General features: G+C 53.1%; 1 protein-coding gene across 7 annotated transcripts in view; it reads left to right on the top strand.

Annotated features, from left to right (window-relative positions):
- The window catches only part of Dagla (diacylglycerol lipase alpha), a 57317-nt gene that overhangs the window by 8332 nt on the left and 25714 nt on the right, over nt 1-23271 (top strand). Inside the window, exon 2 of one of the 7 annotated variants that reach the window (XM_060386397.1) lies at nt 12209-12298. The exons of 3 other annotated variants lie outside the window; for them this stretch is intronic. The gene's annotated coding sequence lies outside the window, so the exon portion shown is untranslated. Of the gene's footprint in view, nt 1-12208; nt 12306-12336; nt 12356-18930; nt 19111-23271 lie in introns of those variants that run through there. 3 more of the 7 variants (XM_060386380.1, XM_060386387.1, XM_060386406.1) reach the window with 3 other exon arrangements.

Raw genomic sequence — 23271 nt, 5'->3', positions numbered from 1 at the left:
ATTTTCAAGATCATTTCTTTCCATTATTCTGGCAGCCAAGGCCAGTGTTAAGGCTAACAAGACCCTCTTTTTAGCCAGTGCTGTGCCTCCTCTGAAGCTAGATGACCCCAAACCCTTACTCAGTTCAGGCCAAGCCCCTTGGGCATCCCTTCCCACCAGCATCTGGACCTCTTCTCCAAGCTGACACTGTTTTGCTGGTCCCCTTCTGGCGTCTCACTCTTCACATCCCAGCCTACTCTGAAGCTGGCCTTCCCAACCCCCAGCTTCTTTTGGTTCCTCTCCTATTTTGGTTTGCTTCCCTCTGGCACCCCTTCCATCCGGCTCTTGCCTTTGTCTAATGTTCCTCTCCTGAGGCCTTTGGGGAAGCCAGTTTTTCTTAGAGCTCCTGTAAGTAAGCAAAGCTATGGTGGCCCCTCTGGCCACCCTGGGGCTGTAGGATGATGAATGATGGGCCTGAAAACCAGATTAGGCTTCATAACGTGGCCTGGATGTGGCAGCCTCTTCAGTGGCTGGAGAATGAAGTGAGCCCAATCTGTGGGTACCACATCATGCTCCTTGAAGCTTGAAGTCCCAGAAAGAAGTCCCCTCAGTTCTAAAGATGTGAAGAAGGCCAGGGGAGCCAAGTGCCCCTGGGAACACCAGCCATGCAGATGCTTCATTCTTGCTAGGTCAAGAAAGTCTTCTCAAGGGTCCATTCAGCTTTGGCCAGGCTGCTGATAAAAAGGTCATCATCAAGCTGAGCTCCTGCTGTACACTAGACTTTTGTGTGGAGCTGGGAGGCATAGGAGGAAAGTCAACCAGATTCTTCCTGGTTCTGTTAGTGGCTGACAAATGACACACAGTCTCTGGGATATCGTTCCAGACCCAATTCAAAGTACTCCAAGCTCAGGGTCACATTTAATGCAGAGTAGTGGCAGCTTCTCTGTTGTGGACACTTATCCCCTCTGCACTCAAGGCGCCTAGGAGGAGCACTGAGTGTTTCACAGCTGAGAAGCATGTGGGAACTCAGCTTCCTGGGAATGTCCAGGAAATCTGTTGGAAGCCATACCTCTGCTGCCACCCTCTGTGTGGCCCCTACTTTCCAAGTGTTGATCCTGCTTGCCGCCCTCAGCTCCCACTGGGGACTTTGTGAGCCCCAGGACAGTCATCCTCCTTTCGGATTCTCCACTGCTGAGAAGTCCGCCGTACCCCCAGGAAGCCCCAGGTCTGTTCCCCAGTGTGCAGACTGCGTTTTCATCTGTGTTGCTCCACTTCCCAGCCCTGTCCTCCTCAGACCCCACACCTCCCTGGCCTTGGCAACGCCTTTCAGGCTCACACAGGATGGTTCCTCTCACCCCGCATGCCCCCTGCCAGTGCTGTTGAGCTGTTCCAGATTGTTCTCCTTGCTGCCTGCCTGCCATACTATGCAGTTTAATAAACAGGCTAATGAAGGCCCTGGGCACCTCAGGAGCTGCCTTCTCTGTTTCTCGGTCCCTTTAGAGAGCCTGCCCCCTCCCTTCCCCAGGTGAGCCCCATTCAGCAGGCTTCTGGAAGCGGTAACTAAGCTGGGCACCCAGCCCACCACCTGCTCAGTACTTTATAAAAGTTTAACCTTAATGGTGTAATGAACTCCCATCATAAAGCAGCTGGAGCAGTGCATCCTGGGATGTATAAATTATAGGAGCCATCTGAAGTTGTAATTGGAAATGGCAGCAACTGGAATGTTGAAAGAGGTCGGCCTCACTGGGCTGAGCACAGCTATTCTCTACTTCCTTTCAAAAGGCACACAGAACTGGGTCTGGCTGCGAAGAAAGAATGTCCTCAGACCAAACTGAGCTCCTGGTTCCTCCGCCCCAGATCCTACTTCCTGTCTCCAGCTGTGTCTGCAGAGACTGAGAGCTTTGGAGGCAGGACGTCCACCCTGGCTCTGAGCTGCAGACTGCAAGCACAGTGGGCCGGGAGGGAAAAGGGCTCCAGACACACAGTGGGGGTCAGCTTCAGCTCCGCTGTCCAGGGAGGGCTGCAGAGCCATTGATTTGGCTTCCCCTCTGCTTCCGTGACCATGGCTTGTAACTGGGCCTGATCTGTCAAGTGGGACTGGAGCTCCCTGGGAAGTAGCGAGTGCTCTGCCCTGGGGCTCCTGCCACAGCTTCTGGATCCTTAACCGAGTTATTTAGCCTCAGCTACAGTTCCTGCCTATAGAACAGGCATGACTGGACCTCTGAGAACACCAGGAGAGACACAGGGGATGCACTCTCTAGTTGCTTGTCCAGGACTGGGCATGGCACAGTGTGACACTCACATTTCATGTGGGGAGCTTGCTGATGTACGCTCTTGCACAGGCCAGATGGACCCCATCTGTATTTCTAAGATGCTTAGATTCTAACTATCAACAGGCTATGGCTGGTCCATGGACTGTGATTTGAGTGGTAAAGTCGTACAGTATGCGATCCTTAGGGAGTGCGATGGTCTGTCTTGACACTGCCGAGTTCTTACACAGGTACTTGTGTTGGTATCGGTCACCATTCCTGAATGCAGCCTCACCCTGGAACAGGCAAGAGAGCAGGCTGTTATTTGACACCGCTCCCCCAGCCACCATCTGACTTCTCTGAGATGGAACTCGGACTCTAGGAGCACTGGATAGTTTCTGCAGGCTTAGATGGCAGCCCCGTTGGGATCCACTCTCAAAATCAGGGCTCCTCTTAACACATTCTTGGGCCCTACCTTTGATTCAAAGATTCAGAATTGCTGGGTGGAGGAGTGGTAGGGGGACTGGGAATTTGCACTTGTCAGTCAGCACTGCTATTCCCCTTTGCACATCTTTGGGAATCACCACCTGTGAGCTGTGTGAAGGACCCAACCCCGACTCCTCAAACTCAAGAGAACAGAAAAGACAGGATCTGCCAGGATCCTGCTGTTAAGGCCTTCAGCACAGAGGTATATTCCCCAGGCTTGCTTCAGAGGTTTTCTCTCAACAAGAAGAGGGAAACTGAGGGACTAGGCGAATAAGCTACTGTGATTCTGCCGTGTTGAAAAGAGGTGGTGAAAAGCCATTTGATGTGCAGAGTTCACTCTTGGGTTCCCCGAAGATAAATGGCAGGTACAGAGCAGCCCTGTGAAATAGTTACTTTGCTCATTGTTATTTTTAAATACTGGACAAAGACATCTCCAGGAAGGAAGAGTTTATTCTGGCTCACAGTTCAAGTCCACCATGTTGGGGATTTGATGGCAGCAAGAGCCTGAGGCAGCTGGTTACATTGTCTCCAGAGTCTGGCAGCAGAAGGGGACACAGATGCGGGTGTTCTACTACTGTCTTCTTTTTATTTAGTCTGTGACTCCAGTCCATGGAATGGTGCCACCCACCCTAACAGTGGGTCTTTCCTCTTCAATTAACCCAATCCCCAAACTCCCTCATAGGCATGCCCAGAGGTTTGTCTCCTAGGTGATCCTAGATTCTGTCAACAGTAACCATCACACACTATATTTGGACAGAGAAAACAAAAGACTAGATAGTTTTTCATAGTTAATTTTCCAAGTGGGATCAGGAGAAGCTTCTGGTTCTTTTATTGTCAGTGGTGGTGGTTTCTGTTTTTTATAGACAATGTAGTATTGTAGGAAGGAGGAAAATGTGACATAAACATGTCTGGTCTAGGGTCCCAGGGACACAGAAGGCTCACCCAGTATGAGACAAGAGGCTTTCCTGGCTAGTGGAAGATTCATCTGCCAGGACTGTGGCACCCTGGCTGAAGTAACCTTGTCCATGTCCCCTCGCCTTCCCCAGGTCCAGGTGCTCTTTGTCCATTGTTTTGATCTATTGCTTTCTTGCTTCTCCCTGTTTCAGTTTCCTCTAGTGATGGTGAGGACACCTATATGCCACACAGAAGGAAAGTATGGGGAGAGATGGCCGGAAGCCCCTTCACTTCTGGTTTGTAGAACTCCAGAGGTACTCTGGATGTGTCACCTAGGTGCCCAAAAATAAACTCCAGAATCGAGACTCATAGAGCATGCTAAGGAATTAATGATGGAATAAATGAGGCTTGAGTGGCATTTCTGCCAGGGCAAAACCCAAAGCTGTGTGACCTTGGCCATGGCAGTGTACTTTCCCTGGACTCCAGATCCTTGTCTGTAGATTGTGAGGGTAGACTGGCCTGAGCTGGAACCCTGGCGCCCCTAGCTCTGCTCTGGTGCTCCATTCCTGCTATACTATCTGTTTTCTGGGCAGCTTCAGTTGCCAGAGAAGACCTCTCCTGCCTGTTCCAGCTGCTAGGCTTGAACTTCTAAGTGGCTGCTAGCACATGGTCCCCTAGACAAGGGACTGATCAGGGCTGTCTGTCTCTGATATCTAGGCCTCCATGGCAGTGGCCATAGGGATGTGGTGAATGGTGGGGGAATTTGTGGACCAGTTGGCTGCAGAGACCCAGGGCATCTGAGTGATCCTGGCCCTAAGGTTGGCCTCCTAGATCTCATGGGCGGGATCTGCCCTGCCTTCTCTCTTTCTTTCCTGTTCTGAGCTGCCTCAGGAGCATCCCAGTGCCTGGCTTTGTGTCTGAGGACTCACTTCCAGCAGCCCTAAGACTCAGTACTTCAAGCTACTGTTTTCCATTGAGTGGCTCAGTTCCAGGAGGGGTGGGGATAGGAGAAAGTCATTCAAGAGATTTGTTTGAAAGACATTTAAATAAACCCAGGAGATTTATGTGGCCACATGTTTCCAGTCTTCTTTCAAAGCAGTGGATGGGTTTCTGAATCTCTCCCACCACCCACTTCCCCACTCCGGAAGTGCAATAGGCCAGGCTTTAGGAAGAATCAAGAAAGAGGAAGCCCAGCAGGAGCTGAAGATCAAAGCTGGCAGGGGCTGGAAAAGCCTAAATGGGAGCTTTCCCAGTTACCCATCATGCCCATGGAGAGGGTCCTTAATACCTGCCCAGGCAATAACCAGCATGCATGTGATCCTGATAAGGTGGGGAAACTGTCCCTGGGGCTCTGTGTCTTCTCCAGTGTGTGCCCTCTGGCTAGGAGCCCAGAGGAACTGCTTTTGCATGTGACCCAGGGAAAAAATGTGGGGAACCTTCTGCTCAGGGGCCTCCTGGCCACAGTGGTTAAAGAGCAGGCCCTGTATCTCCTGCTTGGTCCTGGGGTGGAAAGAGGGGAGGAAGTACGATCCAGACTGGCATCTTCCCTCTTGGATCCATCATCCATCTCCTGACTTAGCACTGACCCCATTCCAAGGTCCCTTGTCTCATAAACCCTGCACTCACTGGCCTACCTTGGGTTTCTTTGTCAATCTGACCAGAGAACTCTTAGAGGTTGGACTGTAGCATCTCCTGAGGTCTTGTAGAGTGTGGCCATTGCCTCCTGGTCTGGGAGCTCCCAGGCCATAGATCTTCTCTCCTGCCCTGGGCTTTGAGCCACCCAAGGCTATGGGTGAAGCATGCTCAGAACATCATCCTTACCTCACTTCTCTTACCTAGGCAGAGGCAGAGAGCCCTCCCTATGTGAGCACCAGACCAGAAAAGGATGGAGGTGTATTTGTGTTTGAGTGTGTATGTGTGAATGGGGAGCCGGGCTTTCCTAAGGTCTGATGTTACAGCTGCAAAAGGCAGCAGTCTCTCTGCATTGTCAGGCAAACCGCAAGAGGTAGCCAGTGGCCTCCAGCACCAACTGGTCTGGTGGGTTTACAGGCCTGGCCATTTCTCCTGTTTCTTCCAGAACAAGACATCTTGCTGGCTCTGCCTGATTCTGTCCTGGCCTTGTTTTCTGCTAGGCTTTGGTCTTACCTCTGGACCTCTGGTCTGGACCTTAGTCCTCCCTCCATCTTGGCTTGACAAGGGGGAGGCCCCTCTAGAATGAGGTAGAATACCCATTCCTTTATCATCTAGAGTCACATAGATGCCAAAACCCTGGAAAGCAGTATACTTGGAGGCCAGGGTCCCTGGCACTAAGCAGGAGCCACCAGGGACTCCTCTCCACTTATATGCCAATCCTAAGGGGTCAGGGGCTATAGGAGGGCAGCTGTATGCCCGTGGCCTACCTTTCAGGGCTGTCTGCAGTGTGACTTTTTCCTGTTCCACCTGCCTGGCTCCTCTCTCAGGGAGCAGGAAATGGGGGTGAGGGAGCCCGGGTGTTCCTCTCACCCTCTGTGGGAGGGGCTGGATACCCCACTCATAGGTGTCAGCAGAGCCTCTCCAGTGGTGGGTGCTGGTGCTGGGACTTCCCTTGCTGACTCACCCTGGGCCTGGTTGTGCCTCCGCTGAGGCAGTTGTGAAGGTGTCTGGGTGGTGACAGCAACTCACACTCAGTCCCAGGATGGGGTGAGGGGGATAGAGTCACTACAACATCCGAGGGCTGACAAAGAGCCTGCCACCCCTACCTCCCAGCATGAGACAAGTAAGGCTCAGGTCTTGAGCATGGCTGTTCCTGAAGATTCCTGGGCCAGACGCCTTCCTTGCCCTGCCCCTGTCAAGAGACCAAAGAATAGGGAAGCCATTGATTCAGAGGCATTTCCCAGACAGACAGGGCAGCCAGGCTGAGGACTGTGAGAGTCAGGAAGTGGGGTCAGTCCAGTGGCCTAGCTAGGGCCAAGGACCCCTGGGAGAAAGGAGAACACTGTTGGTTCCCCACCCCCAGGAAAAAAAAAAAAAGACACCTCACAGGTCCTGTGTACTTGGTTCTCAGACACCCATAGCCTCCCCCGGCAGGCAGTAGGACAGAGGTGTCGCAATCAGTGTGGGGAGGGGTGGAGGAGGACCGAGCAGACAGCACTGGAGTGCATGGCTTGCTAGCAGGCCTGTGGGGGCGGTGGCAGCAGTGCTGCGTGGGGTGAGCTGGGGGGGTGGGTTGGGGGGATGTGCAGTTCTGGGTGACTAGACCCAGAATCCCTAGCTTCCTGTTACCAGTGGGAGAGGGGGTTACCCTGACTCCCTGGGCTGGAGTAGCAGGAGATGGCTGCTAGGAGTGAGAGTTGGGACCCTGGCATGATTCAGTTATGACACCAGTCCGTTGGCCTTGTGAGAAATGTAGCAGTGTCGTCGGACAGATGCCACAGCCAGAACCTCTGACAAGCAGGGTATCTGGATGTCTGGGCCATAGAGTGCTGATTCCTTGTGGACAGGCACAGTGGTAAGGTGGCCCAGGCTGGAATGAGACTGGCAAGCCCAGGTTTGGACAGCCTTAAGCCTATCCTGGTACTCAGCTTGGCCCACAAAGGGAAAGAAGCACCGAGGCTGCCAGCTATGACCTGAGCAGGCAACACGCATGGGCGGCATAAAAGAACATCAGGCCCCAGCTGGGATGGTTCTTCCCAGTGGGCCAACATAGTCTTGTCCCTCTAACAGGACTCTCTTTAAAAAAAAAAAAAAATTGTCAAGCTGCTTGTATAGAAGCAGGGTGGCCCTGTGTGGTAAGTGAGGCAGTGCTGTGGACAGGAAGGTGAGGCCAGTCCTGCATCAGGTGGGGCAAGGCTATAGGAATCTGAGTTCTTGGATTTGCTTTTTACCTGCTGCTGAGCTTGTGTGGCCCATGACAGGTCTTTGTACCTTTCGTCCACAGGTGTTCTGTTTATTGTTTCCTGAGCTCTAAAGAATAGTCAAAGGGCCAGGTAGTGATGGCACATGCCTTTAATCCCAGCACTCAGGAGGCAGAGGCAGAGGCAGGAGGATTTCTGTGAGTCTGAGGCCAGCCTGATCTACAGAGCAAGTTTCAGGACAGCCAGGGCTACACAGAGAAACCCTGTCTTGAAAAACAAACAAATAGAATAGAATACTTAAGGACCCTAGAACCTTGTTTGGGTGGGTCCTAGGTAGCCAGGTCCCTCTATAGGGAGGAGCAGGACCTGGCCACCCTTTCTTGGACGGTCTTTGTTCTTCTGTGGGAATGATGGGGTGAAATGAGATGATGGCTGGAAGTTGCATTGATGAGACTCGGGCAGGCACCTGAGTTTTCAGTTAACAGTAGCTAATACTGTTGTCCTTAATACTCTATGTTTAAGTTATCATTATCATATTGTGGAATCAGCTCCCCAAAGCCTGGAGCATCCTGGCCCTCATATGCTCAAGATTCAGAAGGCCAGGAAGGCGCAGCCCCAGAGTGTAGGTAGGATTGGCCCTAGCGCCCCTTGGTGGCCTCTCATGTCTTGGCTTAGATGCCTGGTCCCATCTGCAGAGAGGCCACCCCACCCTCCCAAGTTGGCTGGGAGACCTCAGAGCTAGGAGCGCATGTTCTCCAAACATCTTGCTCACAGCAGATGGCAGCCACAACTGCCTTTCTCCCTGCAGTTCCGGTGCACCTCCCTTGCTCACCCCCTGTTAACTTTGGTTTCTGCTTTTGGAGATGGGGAGGCAGCCTTCATGTCCCGAAAGCTGCCTCTGATTGTGGGTGAGGCTTGGAGCATGCAAGGTGGGCACTTTCTGAAGGAGCAGAAACCTTGTACTCCCCAGCTCAGGGACACAGTCTTACCCTGGTTCCTGCTAGCTGACTTTGGATCTTCTTGGCCAAGTGTGTTGGCAGTATGATCTGAGAAGAGCAAGGAGCCGGGCTGGGGCCTTGTTTGACATTTCTTGAGCAGCTGCTAGGCACCAGGCTCTGAGCTGTATGCCAAGGACATGGAGATGTAGAGTGTGAAGCCCTGCCCTGTAGTAGCCCCCAACCTTTGAAGAGCACAGGATGAAGGAGCACCAATTATTCCACCTAAGGGGTTTGGTGGGCCCCAGCAGCATCTTGGAGGTAGTGTTTAGGCTAAACTCAGGAAACCTGAAGAGCTTGGTAGACAGCAAGATTGGAGAAAGCACTGTGGGCTGAAAACAGGAGGCCTGCAGCCCCCCCCCCCCAACTGAGGCACACAGAGCAAAGGGAAACCATGTCGCCTCCACCCGACCCGTGGAATATATGTAACCTGTCTTCTGTTTGAATCTAGGTTGGGGTCAGCCTAAAGCCAAAGCTCCAAAGGGGAGTGGTACCCATCTCTTTCTGCTCTAGGGATTCTGCCCTGGGGCTGCAGCCCTTGACAGTGGAGTAGGTATGACCTATCTTTTCCTTCTGCCTGGCCCTGCACCCACAGGTCAATGGCCAGATTAGCACTGTTTGCCCAGGGGGTCCAAGAACAGCTGGGCCCCTGCAGCACTACCCCTCTTTCTGAACCTGCCTCCAGTCCACCCACACCCACACGCACAGGCAGCTCTAGGCTGAACATCCACATAGTAAGTGGCTTGTGTGTGCTGAGCCCTGTGCCTGTTACTGGAGTGGTAAGGGTCAAAGCCTGGGCACTGGCAGACCCAACAAGCTAGACTGACCATCTGTTCCCTGTTGGCCAGTTAGAGACAAGTAGTAGTGAAAAAGAGAGCGAAGCGTGGCCATGCTGGGGGGGAGAGGATCTAGAAGGGACCAGTGCCCCCACCTACCAAGTCTGTCTGTAGGGTCCTAACAAGATGTTTAGCCTTAAATAGAAGGCAAGAGGTATGCTTAACTAAACAGTCCTGGTCAGGCTGTGGCCCTGCTGATCATTGTCTCTGTTCAGTCTGTTCTGCAAGATGGTTGGAATTGTGTGAAACTTCTTCCTAGGAGGCAGGTTTGTCCTCTGGTTGGCATCAGGCTTAGGCTTTTCCCTAAGACATATGTCAAGGACTCCTACATAGGCCTCATCCAATTAACTTTACAGGTTGTAAGTGGTGGGCACCACTGCCCCAAGGCCCTATGACTTGCTCAAAGACTCTAAGCCCAGGTGAGCCTGCCCCTCTCCAGGATGTCTCCTGTGGGGTCACTTACCCTGTTCCCTAGACAAAGCTTGAGGGAGCATGGGTGGCAGGCCTAGGTGGGTGGCAGGCAACTGTGGGAGCCTACTTTTGAGGCCTCAGGCCCTGCTCATTCTTCCTTTTGCTGCCTCCCATGCTTCGTAGTCAGGCGTTCTGGAGGAGTGCATAGCAGGGAGTCAACTCACTGCTCTTCCAGACTCTCCAAATACCACAGGCCAAGTGTTGGGGCACTGATGGCCACCTCAGGCAGGGCCACCAGAGCACAGTCCAGCAGGCAGCAGGCCGAATGCAGAGCCAAGGCCTTGGGGTTTGCTTTTACCCTGCCCCCTCTTTTTGCTTTGCTTCTTGCACCTGTCTCACTGTTTCTGTTTGCCCAAGGATTTGCCCTCCTGGAAGATGGGCGGGACTGAGCTCAGCGGAGGAGGTGGGAACGGAAGGTGGCAGTGCTTCCTGGCCCTCGGCTCTTCTGCCGGCCCTGTACTGCACAGGGCCACACACCTTCCTGTGCTCCCTGACACTCTCCCAGCAGTGCACGGCTTCGCCCGCGCAGAGCATGTGACTTCATATTGCCTGGGCCTGGCATGCCTGGCATGCCTGGACAGCAACAGCGGCAGCAGCAACAGCTGGACTGTCAGCTAGAAGCAGGAGAGGCCCCCAGAGCCCTGATCTGGGGCACTGGCCTCAGGGTGTGGGGGTGAGGGGCAGCATCAATGGGACTTTTGTGTGGCTGGGGCAGAGGAACACATGGCCAGAGGCAGGAGCCCTGTGCAGGCACACCTGCTCTGTCTGGAACGGCCAGCCTGCAGGCCTCTGCCCTTTCTCCTAGCAGGAGAGCTCGTCTTGGTCCAAGCCACCATATCCCTGACCTTCCCTTCACCCCTTTCATCTGACTCTACTTCAGCAACTTGAACTTCTCTAGTTTGACGCTCTCTTGTAAGGGTCAGGTCTTTCCGCACCTCTCCCTGGCCTGACAGAGCTCATCCACAGTGGCTCCTGGAGACTGTGGTCTGGGTGCTCTGGGTCAAAGGGAACCAGTTAAGTAACCAATGACTAGATCCAAGGATGAGGAACCCCCTTTCTCCCTTAGCTAGAAGCCGCAGATGGAGTTTGCACTAGCTAGACAAGCCAAACTCCCTGGTTCGTGTTGTCTTGCCTATGACCAGCCTTGTGGATTAGTTTTAGTCCTGTATGATGGGAACTCTAAGCACAATCTCTGGGTTTCCATTCTGCTTTGCGTAGTCACCTTTAACAAAGTCAACACCATGTATGACCCATGACCTCTGTGTCACTGCCCATATGAGCCATGAGAACAATCAGGCTGTCACCAACAGGCTGTGCTGTACCTCCTATGGGTGAAGACTCTGTAAACAGAGGGAAGCTGAGAGGGCACATTTGCTCAGACTTGGTATCAACCTTTTCAGGTGGGCACAGCTGTAAGAGGTTGCCTGGATACTATCAGACTGGCCTGTGAGAGCTCACCCATGTGCTTGGGTGAGAAGGCAGCCATGGGGATCCCAGGTACCCAAGGCTAAGCAGGATGGATGAGAAAGAGAGAGCTGTCTCTCTGATTCAGGATGGGCATTGGGATGGGGGAATTGTCTCAGCATTCTGCTGCCTGGCGACAAACATAGTTGGCTAGCCTTGGGGAGCACTACAAAGCCCAACCCCAGGGGCTTTCTTCCTATGCCTTGTCCTCCAGTGGTGGACAGCTTGGTACCAGCTGCCTGCCATAACTCCTCCCCATGAGCAGTCCTGTGGACTATGACTCTTGGTATTCTCGTTTACAGGTAAGGAAACTGGTCTGAATTGCTCTTCCACCAGCAGCCCACAGTTGTTATTCCTCTTTTCCAGGCGTCAGAGCTCAAAGTGGCTACAACTTGCAGTTACCTGTTCAGTGAGCAGCCCTGTTGTAGCCCACGCTGACTGACCCCAAGTCCCGTGTGTTTTCCCACTCTGCCCCTGCAGTCAACAGAAGCACTAATAAAATAAACACATTAATACTTAATTAATCCTACCTCTATTCCTCCGGCCTTTTCTCTTTGAGCGCTTCCCAGACGTGATCTCATGCATGCTGTCAAAGCCCCAGAAGAGCTGTGAGGAGGCTCTGTGCAGATGATGGGGAAGGGCTGGCATCCATGGACCACAGGGACTTCAAATCAGCCGTTACCCAGACTTAGCTCTGATACCAGCCTACCACCCTTCCTTAGCCCTCCACCTCTGAGTAAGAGGTATTAGGCTGAAAACTCATCTGTACCCTGCCTCTGGTCTCTTTGGGGTTGTGCTGGGGTAAGCAGGAAGAAGAGAAGCTACGGTGAACCCTACCACAGGGTGTGTCTTGTGTGCACACACAAGAGTAGTGGGCATATCCGTAGTAGACTTCCTTGTAACAAGCTGGCAGAAAGCAGGTGAGAGGCCCAGGAGGGAGGTAGAATGAGTAAGCATCCTGAGAGCAGGCTCAAAGCTCAGGATCTTCCTCCTTTCCACAGTGGCCAAGGATGCAGCGACTGCTTCTGTCTTCATCACGTGAAGAGGAACCCAGGCTCTAAGCCTTGCCTGGATCACATGGACTCTCAGAGGTGTCAGGTTTGAATAGGCTTGTTCTGGCAGACTTCAAAAATGGAGACCCCTATACAGTTAGGTCATAGTAATAATTCTTGTCCCATTTACAATACCCAATGCTTGGCAGGGTCCCTGAGAAGGGCAGCAGGCTTGAGCTCCATATCTCCCCAGGCCTTGTTCTTTGCTTACAGGAAGGTTGCCACTGCATCCTTGGCCAGGCCAAGGCACAGGGCCTGTCACTGTGAGAGGGCCCAATCCCTTGGGTGTGTTCTAAGAACACAGGCCTTTATACTCTTTTCTGAGCACTTCCTTCCTTCTGTCCTTGCTTACATGTTGAGGGAGACCTGGAGCTCAGATCTGGGAGATGAAGGGGAAGTGGATGTATCGTCACTGCTGGGGAGTCCCTTAGGCAACAGAACCTTACCACAAGCAGAGCACTCAACCTCCTTTTCTGCTGCAATCTTCCCCGTAGGATGAAGATGCCACACTTACTCCTGCTCTGCCCAAAACACCAGTGCCAGTGTGAGCTCCTGTATTTCTCCTGCCAGGGGGCAGAGGGGCTTGAGCTCTGGCTTCCTGGCAAAGAAAGCCTGAGCCTTGGCCATCAGAGCCCTGGGCCCTGGCTCGGCTCTGCACTGGTTCCTGTATCTATCTCTATCTTTTGGGCCTTGCTCAGAAATGGTTCTTCTTCCACACAGCTGCCTCCTACCTACCAGGCCATTTTCTGGGTGCTGAGGACATAGAAGGGAGAAGAACAGGAGAGGTCTTCACCCCTGGGAAGCCATATTCTGGTGGGGGAGCCACCCAGAAAACTAGAGAGCGTTCAGTGGTACACAGTGCTGAGAGGAAAACACAACAGTCTTGTGTGGTGGGGAGGGCTACCTGAGACAGGACAGGCAGGCCCAAGGATAGGACCCCTGAGCTAGGAACTGAATGGCATCAGAGAGACAGGCACTCAGAAGTGGGACTGGGGAGCAGATGAAGAGAAGTAAGGATAGGGTTGTGTTTAGGAAAGAGATGAGACAGCATAAGAGGAGGTGAATATAGGCACCTCCTATATACAAACCCTACAGGACCAGCTTCCCAGGATGTGTGTGTGTGAGAGAGAGTGCATTCTAGTGTGATTGGCATTGTAAAATGAGTAGAAATGGGAGGGCTATAGAGGAAGGAAGGATGTATAGATGAATTCTTGAGTTAGTTGATGGGTAGATGTGTTGGGTAGATGCGTAGGTGGGTGGGTAGATGTTTGGGTGAATGGTTGGATGACTACATGGGGAGATGAATGATTGGATGGATGGATGCTTAAATGTATGTGTGTATGTATGCATGCATGCATGCTTGAGTGAATGTATGTATACATGCATGTATGGATAGATGCTTGAGTGAATGCATGAGTGGATAGATGGATTGGTGGATAGTTGACTTCAGATAGATCTGTTCTTCATTCCCCTCCCTGGGATGGTTTATATTAGTGTGGAGTCTTTCTCCTGAGTTAAGCCTCCCTGTATGGTTATTATCATGGTCAGGCCTGGATGACAAGAAGAATGAGAAATTGACTGTTCAGGGGAAATGGCCCAAATTCCAGGCATCCAGAGCAGAAGCCAGTGACCACTCCTCAGTGGTACCTGCCATGGGCATGTTCCCTCATACAGGTTCATCTGCATCAGGACCGGGCTGAATCAGAACTCTTTGGAAATATGGTGCTTTTGTCTGGGGCAAGGTAGCTCCAGGCCTGTGGTTTAAAGGCACCCCTCCAGGATCTGCTGCCCATGACACAGGCCAGTGACCTACCTATAACTGCTTTGTATGCTGACTCTCAACCTGGACCATCCATGTTCTTTCACCTCTGCCTAGGCCAAGGTCTCAGGATCTGGCCCACGAGGCCCTGTCCCATTGTCCCACCAGTGTTCTTCCCCTTCAGTCTTCTCTCTGTCCTTGCCTCTGCTAACCTGGTCTTGGCCCCATCCTCTGTTTTCTCCCATACAGCCTGTGTAGAGGTGTGTGCTCTGTGCTTGCCCCTCTCACCTCTCCGGTGAGCTCTCTGCCTTGCTTGACCCATCTCCAGCCCCACAGTCTCTGGGCAGCCACACTCAGGTCTGTGACCTCTTTGTCTTGTGATAGAATTTTCCTTGCTCTATGTGAGACTGGTTTGGATTCTCTTTTTCTTTCTTAGACTGGAGGTATCGTGAGAATCTGACCTCACGTCAGATTGTTTTCTTTATTGCCACCCCTTAGGTCCTTGGCATGTGGTGGGCACTCTTGATTGTCTGGGGAATAGAGGATGACTGCAGTAAAGAATTGCTTAGCCAGATCACACCTGTGTTCACATAACCCTGGGCACTCCCCTGTTAGCTGTTCCTTTTCTCCCCTCAAAGCCTGCCCTGCCTCAAGCCAGAAAACTTGGAACCAAACCCTACCACTGAGAGGATTTCTGTCTTGCCTCTACCAGGCTTGGGAACCACCTTCTGTCCTGTGCGCCTGGTCAGCCAAGCCTGGGCTTCTAAGAAGGAGGTCTCCCTCGTAGGCAGACTGCCAGGTAGGAGGAGGAAGCTGCCTCCTGTCTAAACAACTGACACTCCAAAGGCCCCTGTTAAAGTGGAGTTTGTCCTAAAGAGGCTCCCAGGGTGATGACATGTTTGGAATTGTTTGAATCAAAAATCACCGAGATGCTGTGGGGCTGCGAAGGTGAAAGGAGGGCTTAGGACCCAGTGGCTTTGGAGCTTTCAGCTCTGAGTGGGGCTCCAGAAAGAGCTCAAGGCCGGAGGCTGGGGTAATGGTACAAATGGAAGCAGGTCTCAGGTGGCTGGTGTCCTTGGGCACTGTTTCTTTGTTATCTCTTGGGCTGGTCAGGGCCTGCTGCCCTTATTTGTCCTGTGGAGAGGGTTTGGAATCAAGGTGCCGTCCTTCGGGTTTGGGGTTGCCTGTGGCTGGCTGAGGCATTGCTCGGATCTGAGCTGCTACTCTGGTCTTGCCCCTTCTTCAGGTGGGAGATGGCTCTCCAGCTGCAAGGATGTTCTGGTCAGACAGGCTCCATCTGAAATGAGCAGGGAGGGGGCCCCAGGAGGCCTCCAAGCCCACAATTCTAGGTCATCTCCTGCAACATCCAGAGAATGGAGTGGTATTTATAGCCACCAGCGGCCACTGAGGGTGGAGAAGCCAGCACGAGCTATGACGCAGGCCCGACCCCCCCTCACTGCCATCCTCCACTCCAGAGCCTTCCTGGGATGTGCAGAAAAGGACTGCGCCTGCTGAGGAAGCAGGCTTTGTCACATTGCTGCCCAGAGCCCTGGGGGAGATGAGGTATTAGTCTTGGCCTGGCAGGAGCCTCAGCCTCTCTGGTCTCACCAGGACCTTGTCTAGCCTGAAGACACTGGATGGCCATCCCATTAGTGCTCACCTGCCCTGCTAATCTTTCATGCAGCTGTTCTTTCTTTAAAAGGTCTGCCTCCTGAAGGTGGGGCCCACTGAGCTCTCTCATCCAGGTGAGGGCCAGCACAAAGGCCTGCCTCATCCCTCTTCAGTGGAAAATAGTCCCAGGCTGACTGAAGCAGGGCCTGCTAAACCCCTGCCCCTGTACCTGCTCTGGTCTCTCCAAGTGGCAGCTGAGGGCCCCAGCTCCACCTCCTGCTGCACCAAGGGAGTGAAATCACAGAAGTGACAATGTGACAAGGCTAGTTATCAAAGGCAAGGCCTCTGGGAAGGAAGGTAATACCAGACAGGCCAGGCCCTGCCTCTGCCCAGCCATAACCTCTCCTAACAAAGTGGACCATGGGTTCTGTCCAGGTCCGGGATGGGCAGCTGTATGCTGGAGGCATGTGCCCTGCTCCCCAGTGCCTTTTATTTTAGCCTCCTGGTTTCTCTCAGTCCTGTGGCCTATCCTCCAGACCAGAAAAGAAGTAGGCAGAAGCTAAAGTTTTCACCCCGGGAACTTGCAGTGTAATAGAGAAGGTGAAGCCGACACACCAGAAACCTGCAGAAAGTGAGCCACAGGCTGAACTGACCCACCCCAGGGCTGGAGCTTCAGGGCAGTTGGGGACAGCACCCAAACATACCTCCAGAATGCATCAGCAGAAGAAGCACATGAAGCAAGAGGGCAGGAAAGGACAGTCTCTGGTCAGGTGCATGATGGGAACTGTGGACAAGAGCAGGATCTGGCACCCAAGAAAGAGTTGGGATATAGAAGAGGTTCTTGGGGATCATGGCAGGGTGCAGGGCATCTGGGCAGCTGGTAGAAAGCTTTAGAGCCAATGCCTGAGAGTTGTTACTTTATTTAAAGGACACTGAGACATCATGATATGCTTTTTAAAATTTATTGGTAGTGTGTATGGTGGGGGAGGAAATGCATACATTTCATAGTGTGTGGAAGTCTGAGGACAACTTTGTGGAGCTGATTCTGCCTGTGGATTCCATCAGACTCAGGTTATCAGGCTTGTGTGGCAAGCGCCTTTGCCTGCTGAGCCATCCCACTGGCTCCAGTGCTGAGCTTTTGGAGAAGAGAGCAGTTCCTAAAGACATGTAGTTCATACCACTGAGCATCCTGTCTGTGTCACAGCCTGCACTCAGCACTCCTTTGTCCTGCCATCCCCTGGCCCGTGAGGGAAACATTTTCATCAGTGTCAGCTTTTTACTGATGGGGAAATGGTCGTTGACTCATCGTAGGAAGTGGCCAGCCCCTCCTGCATTGCACTCTGAAGTCTTTGCCCAGTGGATGGCTGAGAAATGAGAGTCCTTGGGACCAATGCCAGGTCCAGCCTGTGCTCCACCCAGCAGTAGGGGCCTCTCAGGCACTGCCTCTTCTTGGAGGCCCGTGCAACTTGTGATGAGTTCAGCGTTGTCCTACTGAGGGGTAAGAGGGAAGAAGGAGTATGAGAATGAAGAAGCTGTGACCTGAGATCAAGAGTTTTCTCCTATGGACCCTTCCTTCTGCCCTCCTAGCTCAGGCAAGGGAGGAGATGTGTGATGGTCTCAGGAGTCTAGGAACCTAGGCTCTCCCTAAATGCCAGAATTAGCCAGAGAGTTCCTCCATCTCATGGCACTTAGTTCAAAGCCTAGCGATACATACAGCAGCTAAACCTTGCTCTAAATGACAAGAAGTGCCAGGCCCCATGATCACTTCCCTTCATCTGGGGTCTCTTCAAATGGCACAGAAAGAAGGAGATCCAAGCAAAGGGGAGACTGGCCCATAGCTTGTGCTGTTGGTGGTCCTATATTGCACAGTTGGGGAGTGAGGGTGGGTGCTGGCCCTTCCAGTCACCAGAGCTCTGTGGAGCAGCTCCCTGGGGAAGGAGCTCTGCTTGCTGTCACTTGATCCCTGCTGGCTTTGAAGATGACTTGGGAGTGGCTGAAACCCAAGAGCCTGAGCCTCTGGCCTGTGCCCTAGATGGCTGTACTGCCCAGGAGGTGGCCCTCTGAGGCACACAGGGCTCATCTGGAGGCTTTCTTTCACCTCTGAGCAGCATGCACCCAAACAGAGCAGATCCAAGGGCTGGCCCACTGCCTGAGGAGGTGGGGCTGAACATGGCTCAGGGTAGGCTGGGCCCAGGGGGCGGGGGTCCCCAGAGGGGAGGTGTCACGCTTGGTATGCCCACTTAACACCTCATTATCGACCTCATTAGTGATCCCCTAAGGAAGTGGAAGGTGCTAATTCCTCTCAGAGGTGTCCCCAGCAACAGAGACTGACAGTCAGTCTTCTCTGGAGGAAGTTCTGAGGAGCTGGGAATAGGATACAGCTGAGATCTGGTGAACCTACCTGCAGGGGGCCAGCTGGGAAGCCAAGGGTTCCCAGCATGTAGCCCCAGCAAAAAGGGAGCCTTTCAGGAAAGAGCAGTGTGGTGGAAGGAATATTGGACTGGGCAGGGAGCATGAGGTGGCCTCTGCTCCTAGGCCATGTTGAGTGTATGTAGGGAAAAGATCTTCAGTGTGCAACCTGAAACTCAGTTGCACAGACAGGTACACAGCTTTCTTAGAGGAATGTGGATTTGGAGCGTTCTACAGCCTGTGGCCTTGGGAAGGAGCTCAGTAGTCCAAGTTGTGACCTGGAGAGAGATGGCATTCCTAGCTCACTGACTTGTGGATTCAAGGAGTCAATACTCTGGTAGTTTCCTCAGAGAGACCATCAACCCTATCTGAAAAGGTCACTAGGACTGGGGCCTGTGCAGTTCTGCCTGCTACTGGGAATAGAGGGCCAGGGACTTCCTGTTGCAGGGCAGCAGGCTTGGTGCAGAGGTAAAGGTTCTGTACATACTGCGGGAAACTGAGGAATGAACCAGAATGGGAACAGACCCAACTTCCCTGAACCATTCACTCTGCATATGGTTGCCCGCCCCTCACAACCCCTCTGAGAAGTGAGTACTGTCATTTTCTCATTGTGCACACAAGGAAACTGAGGCTCAGAAAGGTGTTTACAGACGAGTAGGTGTGACAGACCCAAGGTCCAGCACCAGATCAGCCCTGATCCAGACCCAGAGGGAAGGTGGTGATTGCTTCTGGGAACAACCTTTAGGTCTGTGTACTTGAAAGAGGGAGTGGTTAGGGGATCCAGTGGAGTGAGCTGGACTGCAAGAGATGGGAGGAGACTGGCTGTGTGCCTGCTGCCACCTGCCTGCTCCAGCTCAGCAGCTCCCTGGGGAAGAGTGCCACCTGAGGCCAGCACAGCTTGCCTGTCTAGGCCCCTCCTGCCCACCTCCGTCCAGAGAACCCAAACAAGCAAGAGAGGCCTACGGGGAGGAAAAGAAATGCTCTCTAAGGAAGAATTTAGAAGCAGAGCCTGGCCTGGCCAGACGGAGAGGGACCCTTCACCTTCAGGAAACCCTCCTGCCCAGACCAGAATGTAAGGAGTCAAGTCCAGGCTGCCAAAGAGAGGGTCCTGCCACTCTCTCTGGCCCTCCCTCCCCCATTCCGCAGCAATCAGCAGCCCCTCCAGAACAGCCAGCAGGAAGCAAAAGGCCCCAATTGATTCCTGGGGAGTTGGCTGGTGTCAGTGGCAAGGCCCGGTGGCAGATGGCAAATTCTTTTCATTGAAGAGGAGTGGAAAATAATTAGCGTGAGAACTAGAAGTGGAGCCTGGTGATAAATGGAGCCTGGTGAGCATGGTGGGGAGGGGCCAGCCGGGCCAAGCATGGCCTTTGGAGCCTTATGCCTGGCTCAAATGGTCACTGAACTGAGTGACCTTGGACAGGTTGCTTGAACCTCTCTGAGCCTTGGTTTCCTTGCCTCTAAAATAGAGAGAAAATAGCAGTTCATAGGAGGGTTAGAAGTATTAAAAAGGAATTCTATGATTGCCTGATACCATATCTAGCAGCACTGAATATTTGCATAATTAAAAAAATAAACGTGGCCGAAAATTATCGGGGCCACCCTACGGTTGGTTTCTGATTGCCTCATTCCCGAAACTCCATCCCCCTAGATGGTGCTTTTATAGGACAAGGTCTCCGGTCACAAGCTCAACAGAACAACGGGACTAGCTTCACAGCCTGACTCTGCCCCTTGCTGTGTTCCTAACTTCATGGAGCCTCAGTTTCTCCATCTGTGAAATGCAAACAGGCAGACTAACCTGGAGGAATATAGTGAAGACCCCTAATGGCAAGGGACAGAGGAAGTGAAACTGTCTCACTGCCACAGTAGCGGTGAGACTGTGTCGGGTTACCCTCAGACACTACTGTCTGGGGAACAGAAGACTGGCTTTCCTCTCCTGGCCCAGCTTGCCCCAGGCATACTGTCTATGCTCCGTGGGGCCAGGCATTTGAGGACCCCACTCCTGTTGAAATTCTGCCTCGGCCCTGGGCAGACTCAGCTCTGCCTTCTGCTCCAGCACAGCTGACGTGTGAAAAGCAACAGCTTTTGGGCCCCCTAACTTGGGTTGCACACGCCCGGGCACAGGCTGGTGGCGCACGCGGCCCTCAGCCCACGCGACTTTCTGTCACCTCCTTTGCTACCATCTCCCTTCCTGTGCCTTCAAAGGCCAGCCCCTCAGCCAGCCTGCCCAGGTGGGCTGCAGGCCTGGAAATGAGAAAGGCAATAGTCCCTAAGGGATTCTGGAGTAGGAGCCCTGGTATGTGTGCGCCTGAGAATAAGGTGTCGGGCTGACACCTGCTACTGTGTCAACAACAACAAGCTACTGTTGGTCCTCACTGTGGTATCTACAGGCCAAGCGCTTCAGTATACCAAGGGGTACTTCCTTTGGTTCTTGGCAGTTCTAGGGTATGCGTAGGCCAGAGGGTTCTACTACAGTGACCACCAGCAGGGACTTGAGCGATGCTTGGGCCTGTGGCAAGCCCCTGTAGGTTGGTACTCATCCGTTCTCACTGTAGCCTTGTGAAGGTGGCATCCCATTTTACAGAGGCAGGAACCACCTGACACTGTTCAGATGGTTGGAGGGGGCTCCACTGAGCTAGCAGGGAGACATTAATTAGCAAGCAGAGCAGGTGCGAGCCAAGAAGGGGCTGCCGTTGCCCTCCTGACCAGGAAAGGGCTGTTGCTGGCAGCTGAGCCTTGGGGATACAGTGGTAGTTTGGTGTGATGACACAAGGCCCGGTTATGCCTATTGAAGTCCCAGCCCCCAAGGCGCTCAGCTGAGCCCAGGCAAAGGCAGCAGCAAGGATTTAGTAAGTTAACTCTACGGAAGTCTGTCTGGGGCCAGACTGGATTGAGGGGCCTGCAGCTCTCTAAGTGAATGGGCAAGGAGGACGTCAAAGGGGAAGTGACTTTTGGCTGGCCTAGAAAGAGGACTAGGAGTTTGCATGGCAGAAGTACAGGGTAACCAAAGCATGGCTCCCATTGAGGCCTCTGCAGAGAACAGAAAGCATGGGGCAAGCAGGGGGTATTTCAGGAAGGGAATGTGATACAGTGAAGGGTTTGAGCGCCTGCCTAGCTAGACAGTTCCTGCCAGCTGAGGACAAGCTGAACATCCTGAACAAGGGACATCCTGAACCCTGTCTGGAATCAGAGAAGGTGCCCAGGTTTGATCCCCAGTACCACATAAAACCAGACGTGGGCACATTACCTGTAATTCTAGCATTCTAGACGTAGAGGCAGGAGAATCAGAAACTTAAGATCTCAACGCAGAGTTTGAGACCAGCCTGAGATACAGGGACTGTATAACCAAATGATGATGATGATGAAGGCAGCATGTGCATTTTAAGAACAAATTTGCATTTTTAGCAAGAGGAACTCTCAGAATGGGCAATATTTAACCCAGAGGCCTGAATCATCACTAGGAAAATGTGGCCATGGTAAGGGAGGGGGCAGAGAAAGAGGCCCCGTAGAGCTACCTACCGAATTCATTCCGTCTATACGAAGGGTACTCCTGGTAACCCCCTTCACAGTCACCTGGAGCCTGGAACCCCTTCACACCTGCTGGGTCCTGGTACCCTTTCACACCTGCCTGGGTAGGGGCAGCAGAGCTCCTGCTGGAGTGGGTGTGGCCTGCCTTGGAAGTCCTCAGGGTCTGGGAGGCAGAGTACTGACCCCACCACAGTTTAGTCCTTAGGGGCCACTCTGGGCATGGAAGGGGGACATTGAGGAGGTGCTCTACAGCCACCCTGCCCCAGGCCAGGAAGTGGCCAGGCCCTCCCCCTCCTAAGACATTTCCTTCAGATGAAATCACAGCCCCAGCAGGGGAACAGGCCCCCATTGTGATGGGCTGGGGTCTCCAAAGAAAGGACGTCTTTCAGGCTCATAAAAATAGAAGCCTTAGAGTTTGTGACTCTGTACAGGGATGCCTCCCCCCTGCTCCCCCCTCCCATCCTGTGACCTGGTGGTGACCAGCTGAAGATTCTACTGCCTGGCCTGGGAGGGCAGCTGGGCTGCCAGGGGTTCACACGCACTCCCTCGTCCCTCCACCCACACCGATGTGCTCTGGCATTAGTCCAGCACTGTGAGGGTTCTGCAGACCTTCTCTCTTGGGATCCTGGCTGGAACTTTAAGAGGGGAAGCACTTGGCATTTCACAGATGAGGAAACTGAGGTACAACTAGTAAGTTACACAGTTGGCTGTTGGATGCTGGGCCTGGACCTACTGAGTCTAGGATCTCGTTGTGTTAGCTGCCCTGGGCAGAAGCTGGAAGGGACGTTGAAGGGGTATGGAACCCTAATGCCAATAAGAGGACATGTGTGGGTCAACCCTCCAAAACTGCCACACTGTAGGAAGGCCCTGGTTCTTACCACAGCTGTTAGCCGTGGTCTGATCATCCCCTCACTCCCAAGCAGAGCAGAGGTGTGACTGATCCTATTCTTCTAAGGTCGGCATGGTCTTGTAGTCATGGCTACAAGACCTGGGGTCAGTCTTTGCTCACTTTTCCAATCTGTGAGCTGGAGACAGCCTGTGGGCAAGGTAGGGGTCAGGACAGGGTTCTAAGTGCAAGTACCGGGGTGCTGGGTACGTGGTGAGCTACAGTGTTAGCCTTTTTGCACTTCTTGAGGATGGGAAAGAGGTAGCCAGTGTGACTGAGGAAGGGCCGTGTTCTGCTTGAGAAGGAGATGCGCTGGGTTGAGGAGCAGGACAGAGAGCAGTCTGGATAGGCAGGACCCTCCCTGAGCAGCCTCTTGTGGCAAGCATGGCCCTGCATCTCCTCCGCCTGATGAGTGTGAAATACAGGGCTTTAACAGGTGATGACTCCATATCAGCCTCACCTCCCTAAATGCATTGAGTATGTGTGTGTGTGTGTGTGTGTGTGTGTGTGTGTGGTGGCTGGGTGAGTGTGTATGGGGGTCCCACCTCTAGCTTCCCACTCTGTGCGCCACCTACAGACAGGGAGGGAACAAGTACACCAGCCGTAGGCAGCTCTGCCTGCCCCAGCCTTGCTGCCACCCATGATGCCCCAGGTTCCTCCCATCCCATTACTCCAAAGCCTAAAGCTGTGCCCTGGGCTGCTTGTCCCAGATTTTGATCCAGTCCTAGGCCTCTGTCCACAGTAGACCTCCCCACCCCCAAGCCACCCCAGCAGCAGCTGCTTCTTCACTCCGCATCCTTCTCCTGCTTCCCACATGCTGCT

Source organism: Meriones unguiculatus, chromosome 1 (genome assembly GCF_030254825.1).
Source record: "Meriones unguiculatus strain TT.TT164.6M chromosome 1, Bangor_MerUng_6.1, whole genome shotgun sequence".
NCBI lineage: Eukaryota > Metazoa > Chordata > Mammalia > Rodentia > Muridae > Meriones > Meriones unguiculatus.
Note: the sequence above shows the minus strand (reverse complement) of the source record. Positions and strands in the feature narration are given on the sequence as shown.